The sequence below is a fragment of the Monodelphis domestica genome, chromosome 8 (assembly GCF_027887165.1).
Source record: "Monodelphis domestica isolate mMonDom1 chromosome 8, mMonDom1.pri, whole genome shotgun sequence".
NCBI lineage: Eukaryota > Metazoa > Chordata > Mammalia > Didelphimorphia > Didelphidae > Monodelphis > Monodelphis domestica.
The window spans coordinates 101,330,961-101,346,786 of record NC_077234.1 but is presented as its reverse complement, the minus strand read 5'-3'; the positions used below and the strand labels follow the sequence as shown (position 1 = coordinate 101,346,786).

The 15,826-nt window shown below is 32.4% G+C and overlaps 1 long non-coding RNA gene across 1 annotated transcript; it reads right to left on the bottom strand.

Moving 5' to 3' along the window:
• Positions 1 to 204: 204 nt before the first annotated feature.
• LOC103105852 (uncharacterized) lies at positions 205 to 11,838 on the bottom strand. The gene is made up of 5 exons (XR_471628.3): positions 11,631 to 11,838; positions 4,196 to 4,250; positions 1,163 to 1,315; positions 948 to 1,037; positions 205 to 613 (listed from the first exon to the last, which is right to left on the bottom strand). It is a non-coding gene; the product is annotated as an uncharacterized LOC103105852 (long non-coding RNA).
• Positions 11,839 to 15,826: the final 3,988 nt, after the last annotated feature.

Here is a 15,826-nt window from a genome sequence, read left to right as displayed (position 1 = left end):
CCTAGTCTGTACTATTTTTCTGCTTTGGAAATGGTACTTATTATTGATTCTAAGATGGAACATGAGAATATACCAAAAATAAAAAAAAGAATGAATGAAGAGGTGTGTGTGTGTATGTGTATGCATAATCTCGGAATATTTCTATTCTCTGTATTCTAAGGAAGTAACATTTATTGAATGAACATTCACAGTTTAAATTCAGGTATATTTATAAAATGTTTTGTTTTGTCCTTAATTTGTTTTTAATCTGGATTTCTGATTTCATTACTTCAGGGAATTACAGATGAGAAGACTTTTATCAAGGTACAGTTTACTAGACTTACAGAATTTGAGTTCTAGGAATCTCAGTAGACTTTATGTATGATCCATATATGAAAGGAATCTCCACTATAATATACCTACCAAAGGAGCATTTAATCTTAGCTTAAAAATCCCCAAGAAATGGAACCCATTTGTTACCTTTTAGGAAGCTTATTTAATTTGTGAACAATTCCAAATGTTTTGGAAGATTTTTTCCTGGTGTCAAAACTCTTGTATTCCCAAGTGTTTCAGTGACTTGTTCAGTATATTGAAGTCATTATGTGCCAGAGGTGAGAAGGGAACCTAGTCCATTCTGTCAATAGAAAGGGAGATCCATGCATTATTCATTATAGCATAATGCCTTTCAATAAAGATATATAGTTCTTGTAAAGTGAGGTTCATGACACATATAATTGCAAAAACACAACAAAACAAAACCTAGAAACCATTTAAATTTCCATTAGTGGGATGGATAAATAAACTGCGATCTACTAATGTAAAGGGAGACAGCTAGATGGCCCATTGGATAGAATGAAAGGCCAGGAGTCAGGAAGAATCATCTTCTTCCCAAGTTCATATCTGTGCTCAGACACTAGCTATGTGACCCTAGGCAAGTCACTTAAATCTGCTTACCTCAGCTTCCTCACCTGTAAAATCAACCGGAGAAGGAAATGGCAAACCACTACAGAATATCTGACAAGAAAAGTCAAACTGGGAACAAAAAGAATCATTCAGGACTGCAAAAAAACAGAAAAAGTACAATGTAATGAAAAGTTATAATGCAATTAAGATGGATAAGTATGAAGAATACAAAGAAATTGAGGAAACATTGAATAATGCAAAGAGCACAAAAGGAGAATACCTTCAATCTCCCTTCCCACCTAAGGAATCATGGATCTTTTTCTTTTTTTGCTCTTTTCTTTTTCTTTTATTCTTCCTCTTCCCATTCCAGAAGAATTGCATTAAATATGATCAAATGAGAAGAGAACAAATGAAAATGAATTGCCAAGGAACCCTAAAAGGGATATATAGAAAGATATTGTAATATAATATGATTAACATGCATTTAATTATTAATTTATTTTTTAAAGCCACTAAAAAGTTTATATATACGATATATGATATATGTTATATATCACCTAAAGGTGATATATAACATTAAATTTCTAATAAAATTTTAATTAAAACACAAAACTTTGATAATTGGTGGATATAATTCTGAATACCACCTTAAATTTCTACACAAACATAGGAAAACATTTCTAACAGTGAGTCAAATTAGTGAAGATATCAAGTGTCACCCAAATCATACTTCTAATGATAAATCTTGAGATGACAAAAGGCCTTTTATTCTGAGAAGACATAAATTAACATCATAAGATACAGGATCAACTATTCCATGCAATTAAAAAATGAAATAAAAAATGAAATAATTGTAGGCAAATACAAATTTACAGTTACTTTAAAGCAACATTGATGTCACACAGCATTTTCAATAGAGATCAAAAAAATTAACAAGCTTCAATAGTTAAAAACTACCCCACTTGATCAAAAAAATAGTCATTTTTAAATGTTTTCTTAAGAAATTTTAATATCAAGAAAAAGGTCATAGAAATTCACTGAATTTTAATGAAATTTACTTTGCACACTATGCTTAAATATTATTCTATTTCTTTTCCACTATACTTTGCTGGGGATTGTTTCTGATAACAGGATGGAATATTGCAACATCTGTTCATTTGGATTTTGGTACGTTTAAATTTCTTGGTAATATAATGATATATGTCATTAAATAGCAGCTTTGCTTATGTGCTTCAGTGTTTAAAAGAGGAAATTGTTATATATCCTTCTTCTGGAATAATTAATGTGAATAAATTGTACTCAGAAGACCAATGGGAAATGTATAGTTTGGGTTTTTTGCCTATAAAACTGTTTCCCTGCCCCCCAAATTCCTTGAAATTCGAGTTTTAAACAATAAGAATCTTGGATATTGGTGGAATTCTACATTTCAAAATGATAAAAAGATAGTAGTTACAGTTTTACAGTTTCTTCAGAAAGCAGATGATAGATTTCTTGTCCTCAAGGAGCAGAGAAAATTTGAAGTCTCATAAAACAGTATGCAGGGGATTTGACAAATGTTACTAACAACAACAACAACAACAACAACAACAACAACAACAACAACAACAACAACAACAACAACAAAATGAATTGCCATACTATGGTCTGGTTGGAATAAAATGAGTTCTCATCTTCCTTCTTCCAACCCGGAAGGGCACTGCAGCATTATTAGGATGTGATTTTGGAGTCACACACACACACACACACACACAAAGTTAATTCGGGAACTAATGAAGCATTAACTTAAATTACTATTCTAAATACCTTGAAGGAATGATGACTAACATGAATATACTTCCATCAAAAAGTCCACCCTCCACCAATTACTTTATTATTCAAGTATTTATATTTACTTCCCTTATTTACAAGTCATTTTCCACTTAGCAGATTTTTAAGCTTCTTAAGGCTAGAGATTGTTTCATTTTGATCCTTGTGTTCCTAGAAGTTTGCACAATGTCTGACATAAATTGGGTGCTTAATAAATGCTTATATAATGATTCTGAATTTAACAATGACTTGGAAAGCAGTTAAATTGCCTGTTCATGAATATTAATGATAATGATTTTTCTAGTTAAATTCCTAACCACTTTCATTTCTACCAGGATGGGTATTTCTATGAACATATGTAATCAAACCTGGTAGCTCTAGACTACAATTCATATAAATGAAATCACATAAATGGGCTTTAATGACTCTCCTACATACTTTAAGAAATGCTCGTTGCCATTCACAAATCTCTATATAATAATAACTCATATTTCTGGTATTTTAAGGTTTACAAAGCATTTTTCACAACACTCTCAGGTTGGTACTGTAAGTATTATTGTATTCTTTTTAAAGAGGAAGAAACTGACCCTCAGAGAGGCCAGGGATATGCAGACAGGAAATATTATGGATAGGTCCTGGACTTCTGATGCTGAAGTCAATGATCTTTTGACTACATACTGCTGTTGTAGCATCTCTTAGGCTATCCAGCTTATACCCTCTACATTTTGTAAGGTAACATAGAAAACTTCTTTCATATCAAATGTAATTTTCAAAGGCAACATGGCACCTTTGAAAAAGCAATGACTCTTTAGGTAGTTTTGTTTTTCCTGGTTTTACTTTGTTTTTATCTGGTTTCATTACTTCAGGGAACTATGAGTGAGTGAGAGAACTTTTCTCAAGGTAAATCTTTACATCTTTACTCCTGAGAAACCTGGGCAAGACATTTAAAATTGTGGGGAGTCTTTCCATAAATATATTGTAAGGCTCCAAGGAGATCAACTAAACAATCTATACAAGAAAATTAAATAAAGAATGTATATTGCTCCAACTATGACGTGTATTATGTTAAACAGAATATATAGTTAGTCCACCTCTTCATAGATTTTTGTTCAGAGACTTTATGTAAACAATGAGATGTGACCATGTAGAACTAGAGAAGGTTAACTGAGAAATTATATTTAGGAGATGTGCAGTACTTTTAATGACCCCAATCTTTTCTTTGATTTCATAATTATATTAAAAAATCAATACCCTCCTCTGCAGGTGACAAAATTATAAAATTGGCATGCCAATCTTCAAAGAATCAAAATTAAAGGGGACCCAAAGAATCCTGGAGGAAGATGATTTACAAGCACCATAGAAGAACACATATCACTGAGGTGTCATGCAAATATATGTTAAAATTACTTTAGATTGTATTTTATTTGTGACTGTAAGTATACAGTGTACAATGATTATTTGAGTACCAATATCAAAGAAGGCCAAAGATAGAGAGAAATGAACTTACCTGAGGTCTTCACCAAAGACATAGAGACATTCTTCAAAGACAAAGACATTCTTCACTAGAATCCAAAGAGAAAGTGATTCTTTATTGCTACTATGATTTTTCAGAGGTTCCTATTTATGGATGACATAATACTGTTTGCATTGACTTTCTCAAGACTAAAGGACCCACTCACTGCATCCATGGCCATACAAAAGTTATTTCCTTCAAGGAAGGGAAGAAATTTAAAAATATCTATTGTCAAGTTGATAAAATGGAGTCGATTAGTATACTCATTGAGTTAGTCTATACAATGAATATTTTGGATGGGAGCTACAGATAGCCAGTGAGGTGAGCAAATAATGGAATAGAATTCCATTTGGGAAATTGTGAAGTGATTACAATAAACACCAAGCTGCTCACTGTCACAAAAGCCTATCTTTACACAAACATTTTTCTACTTACATTATTGTGAATTAAAGAATACCAAGTCTCAGGGGGAAAAAATCTGAATTGTGTGATGGGTTGAAGTAGCCTGTGTCATATCAATAACAATGATATGTGAATAAAATATCATATAAAAGATATCATAAAAACCTATATGAATAGAAGCCACTTGTTATATGTATAACGAGCAAAGAGTATGGACAACCTATGTGATGCCATGGTATGATGGTATTAGCAAAAAAAAAAAAAAAAGAAAAGAAAGAAAAAATAAAAAAAGCCTCCAGAATGTCAGAGATGACCTGTAAGGAAAATTTACAGAAAAGGTTTACTTGATTTTTAAATTATATACATTTACTATTCAAGATGAGAAAGTGCTGTTTCAAAATCTTCATAGATACATAGAGATTCTGTACGAATGAGACTACTGATCAAGTGAAATATAAATTAAAGAACAACTAGATTTTTACCTTCTTTTCCATATATATTCTTGATCTCCATTAATAGAATCTAAGCTCCATAAAAATTTCTTGTGCCTTTTTGCTTCCAAAACAATACCTGTCAATTTTTAATGATTTTTTTAATTTAATGAATGAGTATATTTCACACTTCTATCTATTGAATTCAAGTATTGATTTAAATTTCTGATCTTTGCATAGATTATATCTTTAAACTGTGTCTATTGTTGATTTCTGTTTGTCTTTCTAATTTTCAAGGTAATTTAATATTCTAAACTACAGATTATTGCATGTTTCCTATCCTAATCTTGTATGTCTTATTTTTTAATTTACTAAGAGAGTAAATGAGATAATTGTAAAGCACACATCCTAGTTAATTATAGGGTCCTCTCTTGAAAATACTCCTTTGCGTGCTCTAATTTTACATAAGAAAATACACATTTTTGGATAGTTAGTACCCCAAATCAAATTTCTATATAGGGGAAAAGACAGGACATTTTTTTTGCCTTTCTATCTTCGAGCTTTTGAACTACACTGGTAAAGACCTAACATGATACAGTATCTATAATCAAGGACTGTAGAGCATTACTTATTTCAGTACAGCCTGACCTGACACTGAGCTGCTGACAAAAAAAAAAATGCTTTCTATACGCTCCTTAGTGGATGGTGTTCTATCTTCTAGGCAATAAATAATATGAAATTAAAGAAAATGCCATAATCCAAAACCTTTTTCCCCTTTTCCTCTTGGAAAACTACTATTTGTCCTTGATTTGCTGCAACTTGAACCTTATGTGTAATTTTATTTAAAGCTGTAATAAAAATGGCAAAATATCTCCCTTTTATACTTACAAAGGGCCTAAAATTCACTAATTGCTTGCTCTGTCAATAAATAATTTCAATAAAATTAGAAAAAAAATGCAGCTATCTCCTGTGTAAAGTAAATGTCAAAGAAGGGGGAGAGGAGTGAACACAATAAAGAGCTCTTGAAGTCTTCTAAGTACAAATGACAAGCACAAAGCAAATCCCAGCTCCTATTGTGAGTCAGTAATGAAAACCAATTCTAGCTATAAAACTCCTTAAACAGAAGCTACAGTACGTATAATTGAATACCAAACCTCCCTCTAAATTTATTTTTCTTTTAAATGTAATGCGTTTTACTACAAAACAAGACCCGCATCCTGATGGGCTCAAAATGAAAGTACTACGTTATAGTGATATGTGCCCATAATAATATGCAGTATAAAATGTGGAAGATATACTGTTCCATGATTAGCTTGGATAATGGTAAACATTCTCTTACCAACAATAAAAGATAGGTCTACTGTGAACCATTCTAGTTATTTGCCTTCTAGATTTACAGGTATAGGAAAACATTCCTTTCCTCAAGACTGCTCTTTACTATTAAAAAGAGAAACGTCTTGCTCCAGGAAAGAGGCTGTCTTGTATTTTGCCTATTACATACTTCTGTGTAATAATATATCCATCAGGCAGATTGTTTGATTAGTAAAAGCATCTCAGTAAAAGACTTAACTAGATCAAACATTGGCAAACAGACTGTAAAGAATAATTTTCTGAATTGCAGAGAATGGACTAAATGCCCAAATGTATCTTTTTCATTTCATATTATTTTCATTCTCAACCAGTAACCCATTTGTAGCTAGTCAGGAGGAGGTTAGAGCAGCTGCTAGGGTATCTTGCTCCTATTTCCTTGTGAGATTCAATTTAGTTTTCATAAACCGAATGCCTAAAAGCACCAATTTGAACCAGATACCAGGCAGTCATTATGTGAATTCTACATCATGCCTTTTTAAATTTATAATTCTAATGAAATGACAAATCTTAGACCTTTGTTAAGGAGAATCCATTTATTGTGCCAAATTGTATCAGCTTATAAGATGATTGAGTATGGCAGCAAATGGGTATGCTTAGAGAGCACTTAGAAAAAAATACCAGAATGTTCTAAAGCCTTATCATATTCAATGTGAGTCTCTCCCAAAATGCATATATAGATACAGAAGCCAAAAAAACAAAACAAAACATAACAACATGATTACTTTAATTCCATAGCAGAGGTGCATTAAAACAGAACTATCTATATGTATAATAAAATGAGACTTCTAAAGTAATAATAATGTCATTATATATTAAATGGAATAGTTGGTCAATCACAAAATAAATTTGTATTTTCCTTATCATTTATGCTTTATGATCAATCTAGTTTTGACATAATCAAATATCCATAATATTTGTTTCATAGCATATGCTCTAAATAAATACTTAATTGAATGAATCAATCCAATTTCATCAGACCCACTTGTTCAGGAATTTTATAACGGAATTTTAAACATCAATTTGAAATGGGTAAAGTTCTTAAAAGTTAATCTGATCGTGTGTTCAGAGGCATCATCTACCAATTCTAAAGTGCATTATGGAAAAAAGAATGATGAAAACTGGTTCATCAGGGGAGAAGCATATTTCCCTTGATGTCATCCATATCATCCATAAAAGAACACACAATCAGAATTGATGACAGCAGCAATAAGAACTATAAATCAGTTAGGAAAGGGATGAGTTAAAGAAGAGTTTTGAATAGGACATATGTGCATGTACTGCTATTTGCTGCCAAGGTCAAGTACCCATTCAACCCAAGAACTTCAAAAAGTACTGGTATTATAATAGATTTTGAAAAGACAAGTTACCATTTTGGAAAATTCTGACTTTAGTAAATAAAAGCAATGGAACACCTGAAAATGTAATATCTCAATACACTGGAGTCTTGCTAGAACATAACCCATTGTAAGAAATAATTTTGTATAAGACAAGTCTATCTTAGCCTCCCTAAAAATGCTGCTTTTTGGGAGGATGGGGGGTTATTATGTACCTAAAAGGCATTATTATAACTTATAATGCTTAGATTGTAAAACTCTGGTGTATTTCCCTTTGCTTGGGATTTTCAAAAAATTGGTAAAGCTTTTAAATAACACAACTATAACAGGACATCACTATTGTCATCATCATGATCATTGCCACCACACTCATCATTATATCAAAATATACAGTGCCTGGGAAGAGTTTTACATTTTATTATTTTATTAAAGTCACTATATTAAAGGGAATTTTCTTGGCAAAGGGGATCTGACTATCCATTCACATAGAGGATGGATTAATTTTGTCACAAGCAACCTGCACTTGTATGGTAAAGCTGGCCTTTTTTCAATATCTGTTCCAGCATGGCTTTTGTAAAGGTGTTCCAAAAAAGGGAATGATGGGATCTCTTTTAGAGATGGTACTTAATGTCAAAAATGCATATTGGGTATATGACAATTATTTATCACTTCCACCAAAAATAAAATGCCCAAAATATAAAAGTACATATAAAAACTAATTACTAAATTCTTAAAATGTTAAGCAAAAATCTATTGTATCCATACAGAAGATAAGAGGCCTTTTTGTGAATCAACTGAACAGATATTTAACATTTACTTTATATTAGAATTTTCAGATTATTTCATGAGGAAGTTTCCATGTATAGCTCTTTATTCCTTTCAGGTCTGTTATGTTCCAATTGGTGGTCAGTTTTTCCTCTGAGAAGTGGCATCATTGTTGGAAACACTTTCTACTGATGGCTAGCACCAACTCAGGAGCTGAGGGAATCTTGAACTTTATGAAATAGCTGCCAAGACTGCAAAATCCATTCTTCAGTATTTATGATTGGGAGTGATAATTATGTATTCAGAAAAAAATAGAAGTAGCCAGGGATTTGAGGTTTAGTTAACCTTATCTCAACAAGCACATGTTCTCATTTATATTGTGTCTGTCATCATCAGTGAGGTTGTGGGAAGTTAAATCTATCCATATATACCCGAATTACTCTTGCTGAAAGTCCAAGAGAGAACTATCAAAAATTCAAAGCAAAACTCTCCAAAAAGAGAGTAGAGCATTTTTACAGTATTTATATTTTATTTCATTCCTCCTGACTCTGTGATTCATAGTTCTCAGTGAAATCCCTGGTCTTGGGAACCAAGAGGTTGCTGCATCATTTCAAGAAGTAGTATCTTCCAAAAAGTGGCCAGAGCACGTGACTCATTAAAAAGGGACAACCATGTACCTTGTTCAATGGAAGTGTTACAAATCCAGCCAAGCTACAAATACTTATGCAAAATATTACCATTTTCTTCAAATGTAAATATAGAGTATATGAATAAATGTATATAAAGAACAAATGAAGTACAGAAAAAAAGATATTACCTATAATGCCTGTAGAAATTGACTTGATTTTCTAGACAATTACTCAAATTTTCACTTTACCCATGGAAAAGTCAGCAGCACCTATACGGGGCATTAATATTTATGTCATCTTTGAAACAACCTCCCATCAAAATACTAAGATTTGTAAATGGTAGTTGGAGAACATTTCAACACAATATTAGGTAACATTTTAAATGTACCTTTAAAGCATCTTTTCATACTAATAGTCCTGATAAGTACAAATATAACCTATGGTCACAACCACAGTATTATTCATATCACAATTATGGAGGAAAGGATTATTGGCAAATCTAATGTTTTTTTTTTCATATTTCTGCCTACATTTTAATTTTGGTAAGGCAACCACACTATAATTGATCTCCCTGTCCATCATTTCCAACAGATTATATGCTCAATTATGCTCCTATTTTTTTTTTACCTTTCCCTAATTTATGATTCCTTTCCCATTGTATTCAAATAGGACCAAGTTTCCTGAGTCCTTAAAAAACTTCACCAGAAGTTAAGCTGTCTCTCATTGCTTTCTCAAAGTCTTTGGCAAAGAGTATAACCTTGTGGGCAGAGTCAAGATAGTGGAGTAAAAGAAGCAACCCAGCTAAATTCTCCAAACATTCCCCTGTAAGCAACCTTAAAAAAAAAAAAATCAGATATCAAATTTTGGAGTAGGAGAATGAACAAAAGGTCACATAAAGACTTTTTTTCCCCAAAACTAAAACAATTTAGGAAGGTAGGAGAAATCTGTGACATCACCTTGGAGACATGCCCAGAGTACACCTGACTACAGCTGGGTAATACTACTGCTTGGAGGCAGCCACCAGAGCATCAGTTCACAGCAACTTTGAGAGTTGACTATGCAGGTAACAGTTTGGAGGCAAAGAGATCTCAAAGGGGGAGAGTCTCTATTTGTACTTTCAAGGCAGAAGGGAACACTGAACGGAGTGGAGAACAGATGAACTTATTGTACCTCCAAGAACAAGGGGAGTGAAAGTACTTATGACTGCTCAAAGTCAGGAAATAGTCTAGAAAAAATGAGTGAACAACAAAAAAGAGAACTCAAACATAAAAGCTACTGTGATTGCAGGAAAGGCCAATACATAAACCAAGAAAAACACAACAACCTGAAAACAAATACAAGCAAAACCTCAAAGTACAAATGTTGAACAAGACCAGCAAAAACATTCAGATGATTTAAAAAAAGAATATTAGTGGTAGATTAAAAATGGGAAAAGAAATGAAAGTGATGCTAGAAATTTATGGAAAATAGAAGGAATAATTTGATAAAAGAGGCAAATATACTGAAGAATGTAGCACTTTAATAGACAGAAGAGTCTATTATTAAAAGGTGTACAAAAATTCACTGAAGAAAAATATCTTTAGAAATAGATTTGAGTAAATTATTAAAAGATGGAAAAAATGCTCCTTAGAGAAATCATTCTTAAAAATTATAATTGGACAAGTGGAATAATCTGGTAAAGCCATGAAACTCCAAAAAAGTTTAGATATAAAATATATATATGTATATATATATAATTTTATACATAACAATGAAAAATAGAAGAAAGTATGATATATCTCACTGGGAAAATGGTCTGACCTGGAAAGCATATCAAGGAGAGATAAAGATAATTTAAGAATTATCAGACTACTTGAATAGTGTCATGATCAAAAAAAGTCTAGATATATTTCAGAATCCAGGAAAACTGCTTTGATATCTGAGATCAAGAAGATAAAATAGAATTTAAAATAATCCACCAATCACCTCCTAAAAGTGATCTCAAAACAAACTCTCAAGAATATTATAGACACATTTCAGAGCTCCTTAAAGAGAAAATATTGCAATGAATTAGAAAGGGACAATCCAAATATTGCAGAATCACAATTAGGATCTGAAATAATACTAATAATAATGATATTGATGATGATGTTGAGATACAGAGGTTTATTTAATTCCTCTCTCACTGGGATCAGTGTGCTATATCCAAAACAGTGTTGGTAAAAATAGGAAACAGGGATTTATTTTATAATAAACAAAGAAGTGGGAAGGGAGGATTAAGGAACAGGCTTTCCCTAGCTCTAAGAAAATCTCACTAGCCTCCCCCTCCTACAATTCCCTCATGGGAATTTCTTCTTTATCTCCATGCTCTCTAAGCCCTAGCCTATGTCTGGCTAAGATTCCCCAAACCTCACTAGCTACACCTGAATCTAATTAATCCTCCCAGGTTGGTTTATAAGAGGAAACAGGTCTCCAAATATAGTCAGGATTGAACTCTTGATGACTGAGTTCAACCTACCTGGGCCAGGCTGGAGTTTGCCTCAGGCCCTCACCAAGACTGTCTGTGCTTAGTTTAAGCTTGCTGTTCACAGATCTTCAGGTTAATCTTCTCAGCAGAGAGGAATACTTTAATGTCACTTCAATGTAGGTTTTATCCATGCAGGAACAGAGATAAGGTATCTTAACTCTCCTTAGCTCCAGGAGACAGGAAGTCAAGACCTCCAGTCAGTTCAAGAGACAGGAAGTCAAGAGCCCTGAGCACTTGGTGTCCTTTCAAATACTCTCTATGAGTTCCAGAATCCATTGTCATTTGGTTCCTGGCATGCAACTAGATCTTCTAAAGCAAAACACTTTCCTTATTTGCATTTCACTCATTTCTTTCTCTTTTCCTCTAACAGATCACAAAAACTTGATCAGTTTCCACATTAAAGGAACAAGGGATTTGGAATATGATATTCCTAGAGGCAAAAGATATAACCAACACAACCTATACAGCAAAACTATATAATCCTTTAGGGGGGGAAGGATTTTTAATTAAATAGAGGAGTTTCAAACATTCCTGATAAAAAGACCAGAGCTGAATAGAAAAACTGACATTCAAACACAAGATTCAAGAGAACCATAAAAAGGTAAATATGAGAGAGAAATTATAAGGGATTTAAAAAGTTAAATTGTTTATATTCCTATGTGGGAAGATGATACATGTAAGTCTTAAAAACTTTATCATTATTAGGACAATTTAAGAGTCTGCTTAGAAGGCACTGGTGGGAATCTATTATGTCAGGATTATCTCAAAAAATAAGAGGTGAACATTTTTTTACATGACAGAAGAGAGATGCACTGGAAGAAGGGTGAATCATGAGCAAATTTTTATCTCATAAAAGAGGCACTAGAGAGCTTTTATAATGGAGGTGAGAAGGGGAAGCATGGGCAATTAATGAAAGTCACTCCCATTGAAATTGTTTCAAAGAAGAAAACCATATACATACTTGGCATGGAATAAAAAAATCTATCTTACTTAACAAGAAAATAGGAGGGGAATGGAGCAAGAGAAAAAGAAGGTGGGAATTTAAGAGGAGGGTAAATTAAGGGTGCCTGGTTAAAAGTGAAACAGACTTTTGAGGAGACAGGATAAAAAGAAAAAGAGATGGATAAACAGAAGAAAATGGAATAGAGGGAACTCACAGTATTTATAACTGTGAATATGAAAGGGATGAACTCACCCATAAAATGGTAGTGGGTAGAAGAATGGATTAGAAATTAAAATAGAACAGTATGTGTTTTACAACACACATAGAATTAGAATAGTTTAAATTAGAATAAGAGGCTGGAATAGAATCTATTATATTTAAACTAAAGTTAAAAAGTCAGGGGTAGGAACAAAATCATACCTACTTTAAAAAAAGGAAACTACATTTTATCATAACATAACCATAGAAAATGAAGTAAAATCAATTTTTATTGAAACTTTTTTTTGTAATAAAGGTGTCCTTTCTCAAATATATACTGAAATGGATTAGGATTATAAGAAAAACACACTCTACCACTGATAAATAATCAAAGGACATAAATTCTTCAGAAAAAAATAAAAAACTATCTATAGTCAATGAAAAAATGCTCTGTCACTAATGATGAGATAAATGCAAATTAATTAAACTCTGAGTTCCATCTATTAGAAATGACAGATGTTGTAGGAAATGAGTGAAAATAGGTACATTGAGGAAGTGCTGATGAAGTTGTTAATGGATCTAACAGTTCTGGAGAACAATTGAACAATGCTCAAAGACTTATAATATTGTTCACACCCTTTCATCCAGCAATATCATCTCTAGGTCTAGATCCCAAAGAGGACAAAGTAAAGGAAAAGAACTTTTATGCACAGAAATATTTATAGTAGCCACTTGTGTGGCAAAGAATTGAAAATTGAGGGCATACTCATCAGTTGAGTAGTGGATAAAGTTTTGATATATGATTGTGATGAAGTGCTATTACCCTATTAGAAATTATAAGTGAGATGATTTCAGAAAAAGATGGGAAGACATTAAATAATGCAAATGGAAGTGAGCAGAACAAGGAGATCATTGTACACAATAATAGCAATAGTGTAACAGTAATCAACTGTGAAAAAAAAATCTGTTCTGATCAATTAAATGATCCAAAACAATTTCCAAAGGCTCATGATGAAAAAGCATCTCTGCAGAGAGAAATGATGAACTGAGTGCAAACTAATATATAATTTTTTCACTTTATTTTTCTTAGTTTTTTTCTTTTTTGCATTATGGGTAACATGGTCATAGTCTTTCCTTGATTTCACTTGTATAAATGATAACATTTTGTTTTCCTTCTCTGGAAGTCATGGAGCTATGGAAGGGAGGGAAATAATTTGGAATTTTTTTCAAAGTTAAAAAATAATAAATTTATTTTTAAGCAAAATTATATATGCTCACTAGCCTCACTTGCTCTCTTCTTCCTTACTTTCCCATCTCTCAACCATATCATTTCCCTCTATAAAGAACCAGAGGTTTCTTAATTGCTGAATCTAATTTGATTTTTTGTAGTCATAAACCCTTTTAATCTATCTCTATATTTGACAAGGATAATTATTTTCTTTTAATGGATACTCTTCCTTCTCTGGATTCTGTGACACTACTATGTTCTTGTTTTACTGCCTCTCCATCTGATTGCTCCATCTTAATTTCTTTTGGTGGCTCATCACCCACATCTCTCTCTCTAATTATGGAAGAGTTCTCTTCTGGGACCTCCCTCTATCTCTCTGTCTCTGTCTCTCTATCTCCCTCTGTCTCTGTCTGTCTGTCTGTTATTAACCCTTATCAACTGAATCTAACCCTAGTTTCTCTCCTGAACTTCAGTTCTTTATTACAAGTTTCTGATTTTAAAAGTTGAAGATTACCAAAAACTCACCTTGTTTAAATCTGAATTCAATTTCTATCTCTAAATCCCCTTCACTTAGAAACTGTCCTATTTATAAAGAAGTCAACACCATCTTTCTTAAGATCTCAAACTCATGGGCTAAGCATCATGGTCAATTCCTTCCTCTGACTGACTCAACACATCTGATCAGTTGCCAAATCTTGTTTTTTTTTTTATTCTTTCAGAACATTTTTTTCACATCAGATCCCTTTCTTCCATTACAACCACCACTTTATTTCATCCTCTCCCTCCTTTCAGTTACATAATTAGAACATATTCCTAATAGGTTAATGGACTTAAGTCTCTTACTACTCCTTTCCAATTCTATATACCACTATCAAAGTAAATTTCCTTAATTTTTTACTATGTGATACCTCTATTCAATCAACTGCTATGACTTCACATTGCCTCTAGAATGAAATATAAATTCCTTTCTTTGCTTTCAAAGCCCTGCATTATTTGACCTTAATCTCACTTTCCAATCTCATTAGATGTGATTAACCTTCCCACACTTTGTAATTCAGGAAAAAACCAAAACAAAACTATTCTTTACTCTGTTCTTCACTTATAGATCACTCTATCACACATCTTTCTGAATTTGTCCTAGCCACCATTCATCTCTGAAATGGCTTCCTCCTTGCATTTATCTTATAGAGTCCCTTTAGAAGTACAAGTGTGTATATATTTGATAATTATAGGCATAACATATATATGTATATACTCATATATATTTCATATTACTTATGCTCTTCTCCATTAGAATATAAGCTGATTTTTATGTTTTAATTATTTCATTCTTTACATTTGTTTACTCAACTCCTGTTATAGTGCTTGGCACTTAGTAACTACTTAATAAGTACTTGTTGATCATACCTATCACTAAGATAAAGCGTCAAGAACAGAATTAATCTTTTTTTTATTGACTTATAAAGAGAAATAATTGGTTATTGGCCAGAGCTAGGGCAAATCTAACAGGTGTCATGAAAAATATATGTATCAAATTACAGTCTTGCTTTTTTGACTCAGAAGATATATTCATCTGAAAATGGAGGAGAGTGCATACACTTGCTAAATTAGATATTCTATAGAGGAACAGATATAGATAAAGACACCCATATCTGTAGGTAAAAGAATAACAATAGAAGTGTTCTATAATTCAAGAGAAAATGACCAGAAAGAGAAATAAATCTTTTTTGGTAAGGATATAGATATTAAAGTGAGAGAAAGATCATAGTGTGAGAAAGTAAATATGGCAATATATGATTTTTTAAAATATAGTGGTAT